This window comes from Macaca mulatta, chromosome 4, assembly GCF_049350105.2.
Source record: "Macaca mulatta isolate MMU2019108-1 chromosome 4, T2T-MMU8v2.0, whole genome shotgun sequence".
NCBI lineage: Eukaryota > Metazoa > Chordata > Mammalia > Primates > Cercopithecidae > Macaca > Macaca mulatta.
The window spans coordinates 117520294-117526883 of NC_133409.1; the positions used below are offsets into that span (position 1 = coordinate 117520294).

The 6590-nt window shown below is 38.7% G+C and overlaps 1 pseudogene; it reads right to left on the reverse strand.

The window, feature by feature from the left end:
• Nucleotides 1–2807: 2807 nt before the first annotated feature.
• LOC144340735 (group XIIA secretory phospholipase A2 pseudogene) lies at nt 2808–3761 on the reverse strand (annotated as a pseudogene).
• Nucleotides 3762–6590: the final 2829 nt, after the last annotated feature.

Here is a 6590-nt window from a genome sequence, read left to right on the forward strand (position 1 = left end):
ATCTTAAATTCAAGAATATCTTTCCTTTGAAGCATTTCGGGGAGACTTAAAGAGTAAATATATGTGACCACAGCTCAAAAACCACATGATGTATAGAGGGACTGAAAAAAAAAATAGAGTGGAATCTGAATCGAATTCTAAAGCAGTACTCAACTTTTGAAGATAAATCAAAAGAAGGCATATATTCATTAAGTGTCATGTATTCACTGAGCATCTGCTGGATATCACTGTGTAAGGCACTGAGGATATAAAAATAAACAACCACCACCAAATTAAACACTGTCTTAACCTTCACAGAGCTTAGAATAGTAGTATAATTCTCTTAAAAATATGAACAAAGCTAAAACCAATTTCCTTATGATGTAAGACCTCTCAGTAAAAGTTTTACTCCTGCCAGACTTTCACAGTCTCAGCTGGAAATATAAACAGGAATCACCTTTAATGAATACAGGCAGAGCCCTTAAGCGTTGTCATATGATACATAGATCTACTGGTTTTCTTCTCTTGTCAAGCCACTGATTGGAGAGATGGGTAGCACCTAAAAGACATTTGCTAAAGGATAATGAAAGACAGGGGAAAAGGAAGAGCTCATTTATCTGGTAAATAAGGGTATCTGCACCTGCTGACAAATAATTTTGGTTTGAATAAACATTTCAAATGTCAGGATAATTCAGAGTGGCAACTGGCAAATATCCAATTTTTTATATGGTCAACTAAGCCAAACTTCATCTACTCTGACTCTGTAAGTCTATCTATGACTAACTGCAAAGCAGGAGAAAATTCAAATAATGGTTACAACTTTCAAGTTAAAAATTTCAGAGTCTAGATTGCATTTTTTTTATAAACAGAAAATCTGTTTTTGTGCTTTATAACAGAAACATTTTCAATTTTTTCTGGTTGATTAACAAAGCTAAGAGCTTATATTTTCACTAGAACCCATGCTCTTTCCTGCAGTCTTTCCTGGGGGATTACTTGAAATAAAATCATGAAGCAACATTACTTTTTTTTTTTTTTTTTTTTTCCTGAATGGTTAAAATAATAACTACATCACACTAAGTCTCATAGTCCAGTCTGCTAAAATCTGATTTTCAAAACAATGTGATAGGCAAAAAAATAATTTTTGAACAAAAATTATTGATTTTTGTAAAAGCTAACTTCAAACCACACTATAAATATATATTTTTATAAAGGACTCCATAATCGGACACACATAAAGTCACAGATACGACTTACTAGAATATTAATGAAGGCTTTGTATGAATGCATCTAACCATATTTTATCACCTAGATACAATCCAATAAATTTCTATGGCTGTATATAGGCAGAATTTTTAGAAGGGATAATAGGAATCAGATATGCTCTGATGCTGTGCTATATGTGTTTGAACAGCCACAGTACATGAAATCTAGCAAGAAACTTGCTCCAAGCCATGGTCATGTCTCCAAGCTAGCTTAGCCTAAAATAAGTAGAGCATTTTCTTAATTATTCAGTCCAGAGAGCAAATCTTTTCCTAACTAGTTTTATTCTGGGGAGATTGTCAATTTAGTTACATCTAGCTATTCAACTTTAGCTAATATTTATGTTGTCTGTACATAGAATCTTGAAAAAATGGGGCATAAAAATTACATAAGAAATAGGTCAAGAGATCACTGTTACATACATATGAGAGAAAGAGAGGAACTCTCCTCATAAGGAGGATTTTCCTGAATAAGTTCATATGTCCTTATAGACTTACAAGTTGTAGCAAATTAAATAGCTCTTATATTTAATGTTAAGGCTGACTATATCCAGGCACTGGAGCAATGTAGATTGTACCTGTAATGGAGTTATAGTTAGATGTACAATGTTCCTGTTTTGATCTGAGAACTGCCTATAGTACATAGTACATAGCCATGTACATAGTACATATAGTACATAGCCATGTAGCCACCTTTAGAAAAAGAAAAAAAAAAAGGAAGAAAAGGGGAGGAAAAGAGAAACTGAGGGAGAGAGAGGAGGAGAAGAGAGAGGAGAGGAAGGGAGGTGGGGAGAATGAGAGGGAAAAATTACATAGGAATATTCAAGTCAAAACTTAAGAAAAATTACAATGAATAAAATTGGGTGGATCCAGTAAGGATGTTTTGATGAGTGATAATAGTTTTCACCTTAAACTCCTGAAAATTATTAACAGAACAACATAATGTATTTGTTATTTATTTTTGGTTTCACAAGATTTCCTCCAAGAAGTAGACCCTGAAATACAAGTCAGTGAAAAGGAAAGTAATTAGAAATTGCTCCTGTGATGAACACCTGTGCAGAGGGTAAGGAAGCAGTATTAAGATGAAGAAAAATTTGAGCTGTGATGCAGTCTCAGTGAAGCTTTCAGCCACCTCACAGTAAGCTTTGATGCCGAGATGTCCCAACAGAATTGTCCTGAGTTGGGGAGAGGAAGCCAGGCATTTACATTTTTTAGTGGATCAGTAGTTTTGGGTTATGGGCTGCCAATGGTAGCGGTTATGACTTTTGGATGGCCACTTTTTCAACCAAAGCCCATCCTAAGGATTGCTGACAGATAAAGATTTTCTTCTGACAACTTTCCCAGTAGCTAAGGGATAAATCTTCCATTTTCTTTTTTTTTTTTTTCTAGGCATAAATGTGTATTTAAAATTTCATAGTAAACAAATACTTGTAAGTGATAATTTCCCCATATTTCCAAATAAGATAATGTTGCATAGACCTTATGAATTTTATATTTGATCTTTTTGGTAAATACAGTTGTGAAAATTATATTCTTCTTTTCAAATATTCTCCGCTTAACAAGCACTTGTTTTTGATATTGGTCAAGACGTTTGGCATAATAAGTTAGGAAGCAATGCCGGAGAAGATACCTGAGAAGACAAGTGTGCCCTCCCCTATCTCCCTCACTTTTTTTTTCTTTGAGGTTTTAACATCAAGATATAAATTATTGTAAGGTCTCAAAATAATCCTTTCACAAAAATAAGACAGTTTTATGTTGTAAAAACATTAATTATTTGTCAAAGGTTATGTTCTTCCATCTTCATCTGTCACCAGCTGTCAGCATCTCCTTTAAAGATCGGTTTTTTCTTCATAATGACACCTGCATGCAGCTCGTTGGCTGTCCAGATATGGTTTACAACCCAAATGTGTAACACTGTCAAACAAGAGTTCCACTGTTGTTTCACATGCCTGAACATGCTGAGTGAGTCCTAGTGTTTTCTGTACATCTCGGCAGATCTTGGAGAGGCAATATTGGAATTCCTCATCACAGTCATTCTTGCTTTTGCCACAGGTCTCATAGCACCTGTCGTGTTGGTTGCAACACTTTGTCAGGGAAGGGATACCAATGTTAAGATGAACACCAAACAGTGGAGAGCCACATCCATTCGGTGGGGAGGGTTTATAACCATAACGTGGGAAAGGCTTAGATCCGTCACTGCATTTATACTGGCAGAGACCGTCCTCGCCTCCCAGGAGGTCCAAGGCAGCGTTCAGGTACGTGTCTATCTTATGAACGCCGTTCCGGATGGTCTTCAGGGTGGCCCTCCAGTCGGTGGTCTGGGCCTCCTCCTGGCACCTGACAACAGCGGCCATGAGGAGGAACAGGAGGGTGAGCGCGGGGCGCGGGAGCAGGGCCATCCGCGCAGCGCGGGGCTCTACGGATCCCCGAGCCGCGGCGGGGGGCGCGTCCCCACAGAGCCTCCGGGACGCGCTAGGCAGCGGCGCGGGCCCCGGGCTTGGCAGCCGCCAGCTCCATATCCACGCCTCCTTCCCGGCTGACCGGCAGGGCCTCGCTGGCTTTACGTGAACCGCCTCGGGGAGGCAGCGCCGTCGCGGGCACGCGCCCGCTCACCTGGACCACCGCGCCCGCTCACCTGCTAAATCTTCCATTTTCAAAGACAATTCTGGAACAAGCAGGGACTAGGGTGAATCGACTGAAGTGCCTAGGGAACAAATTCAAGGAAATGCTCGCCCTCACTTGAGAGGGTGTATCGCCTTAAATTCTGTGCCCTATGTGCTTTGTCACTCCAAATTAGTGCTGGCTCTTTTCAGGAGGGGGTATCACAGGTACCACCACAGGTGATTCTTATGTTGCTAAGATCCACTTCCTTCTGCAGGAGTTTAAGTAGTTCCTCTAGTATTCCAGAGTGCTTCTCTTCCTGAAAGAATCTTAGAAAAGAAAGATGAGTGGATGAACTACAGTCCCAGCTACTGTTACTGGTCACAAGACTGTAAATTATATTCATCCACTTTCTTATCTTCTATCCATTCTATATTTGCCTCATCCTCAGGTAGCACCCCTACTGGTCTTAATGGTCTTCTTCATGGTGTGATTCAAATTCTCATCCTTAAATTATCTGTACCCTTCGTCAGAGTACCCTTCTCAAACAGGGTGTTCACACTTGTTCACTTACTGTCAAATGGGCAAGAGAGCACCAAGAAGTACACAAGTGAATGATCTATATACCAAACCTATTTTTTCAGCTTCCACTGTGTAACGCCATCCATGTTTTCAGTTGCCTCTCTATCACCTTAATTACTGATACCGAGATGTCGACTCTTCTTCCCTGCTGATTTTCTCTCATGAAAATTCCAAAATCTCAAGTGGCAGCTATGACTTGTAATTCAATGGGATTCTTGCAGTGCTTTTGGTGGACATGTTCTCTCTTTGAGAACCAGAACTTCTGAATTCATGGAGACTAGATGGGAAGCATAGATTCTTCAGGTGAGTTATTGGCAGTGATGGTAAGCGGAACCACTTCTGCTTTCAGACCCAGTTTACAGGAGCAAAATAGTGTACCTACTTGAGACACTGTACCATATATTTAAAAAAAAAAAAAAACTTTTAAGATATACATTGCATGTTACCATGCAATACAAATGTCCTCACGTATACTCACTCCCATATGTCCAACCACCTGCCTGTACCTCATATTTTCATGACCCTGATTTTCTAATGAATCCATATATACTTTAACCTTGAATCACTTCCTTTGTCACACGCTGGATGAACAGGTGCACAAGACAAAGCTCTGCCCACTGGAAGATTTTTTTTTTTTTTTTTTTTTTTTTACTAATGTCTTTCAAGACTTCCCTGAGTAAAACTCTAGTTTAATAACCATCCATATTTGGACTGTACCTACGTACTAACCTGACCTATTAATTAACCGAATTTGGTCTTTTATCTCTTCCTTCAGAGTCATAAAGAGTTTCCCGTGCAGGTGTGAGGAAGAGACACTGATGCAACAATGGTATGTGACATAGTGTTCTGAACTGCCCACTCTGTAGCTTGCCTGTGCCCTCTGGTCATGGATATGGTGCTTCCATTTTATAAGTAGTGGCGCTAGGTCTATCTGACTTTAAAACTTGGCAGGTCAGACATAACCAAGGATTTCTACACTGCATCTTACTAAAGCTAGCAGATTTTTTTTTTTTTTTAACATATGGATTGCTTTACTTTTTGACCCAGTTTTCCCAGGTGTGAAATATACCACTTCCATAACCAAAATAACCCTTCCAGACAGTATTGTGTCTGGAATTGTGTGGGAGGTGCAAAATACAATTGTTTGTTCTTTACTATGGAAGGGATGTCTGTGCATGCCTCAGACTACTGAATTTATAAAAAGAAAAACAATTTCTATTATGCCAGGTCTTTAAATATTTGTGTATTAGTCAATTTTGTGCTACTAGATCAGAATATCACAGACTGGGTAATTTAAAATAAACAGTTTTTGGGGGTTACAGTTTTGAAGTCTGGGAAGTATAAGAATAGGGGGCCAAAATCTGGCCAGGGTTTTCTTGCTGCATCATCCGATGATGAAAGGCAGAATGGCACACATAAGCTAGGAGAGAGAAGAAGAGGGGGCTGAACATGTTCTTTTATGAGAAACTCCATCCAGTGATAACAAACACTCTCTTACAATGGTGGTATTAATCCACTAAAGAAGCCAGTGACCTCATGACTCAATCACCTTCCGTTAGGCTATACCTCCCAACACTACCACATTGGGGATCAAGTTTCCAACATATGAACTTTGAGGACACATTAAAACCATAGCATTTTATAAGGTTTATAGCCAAGTATCTGCAATATTTGTGTCTTACCAAGATTTCTAGTGTGCTAGTCTTTTTTGGTCTGCATTGTGTCTTTAATGTAGCAGACCACTTGATGTTCTGTGGGATGTTTCAAGTATCCAGATATGATCAGATTCTATTACAAAAGATGGAAGCTTAAAATAGCCTAAGGAAAAATTTTGGAATACACACAGTCCTTCACTTCAAGGAAATGTGAAGGATTGCTGATCTTGTTTTCTTACACCGTAGGAAAATGCATTCGTCATATCAGTAGTCATATATCACATACTTGGGAAGGTATTAATCTACTATAGCAAGGATACCATATTTAGCATAAAGGCAGTAATCAATGCTACTTCTTGGTTGGGTATGCAGTCACCATCATCTGTGTCTTGCAAACACAGACACATCTTCAGGATCTGTGTGATTTTTTTTAGGGCAAACTGGTAAAGTAAATAAAATAAAATAAAATAAAATAAAATAAAATAAAATAAAATAAAATAAAATAAAATAAAAT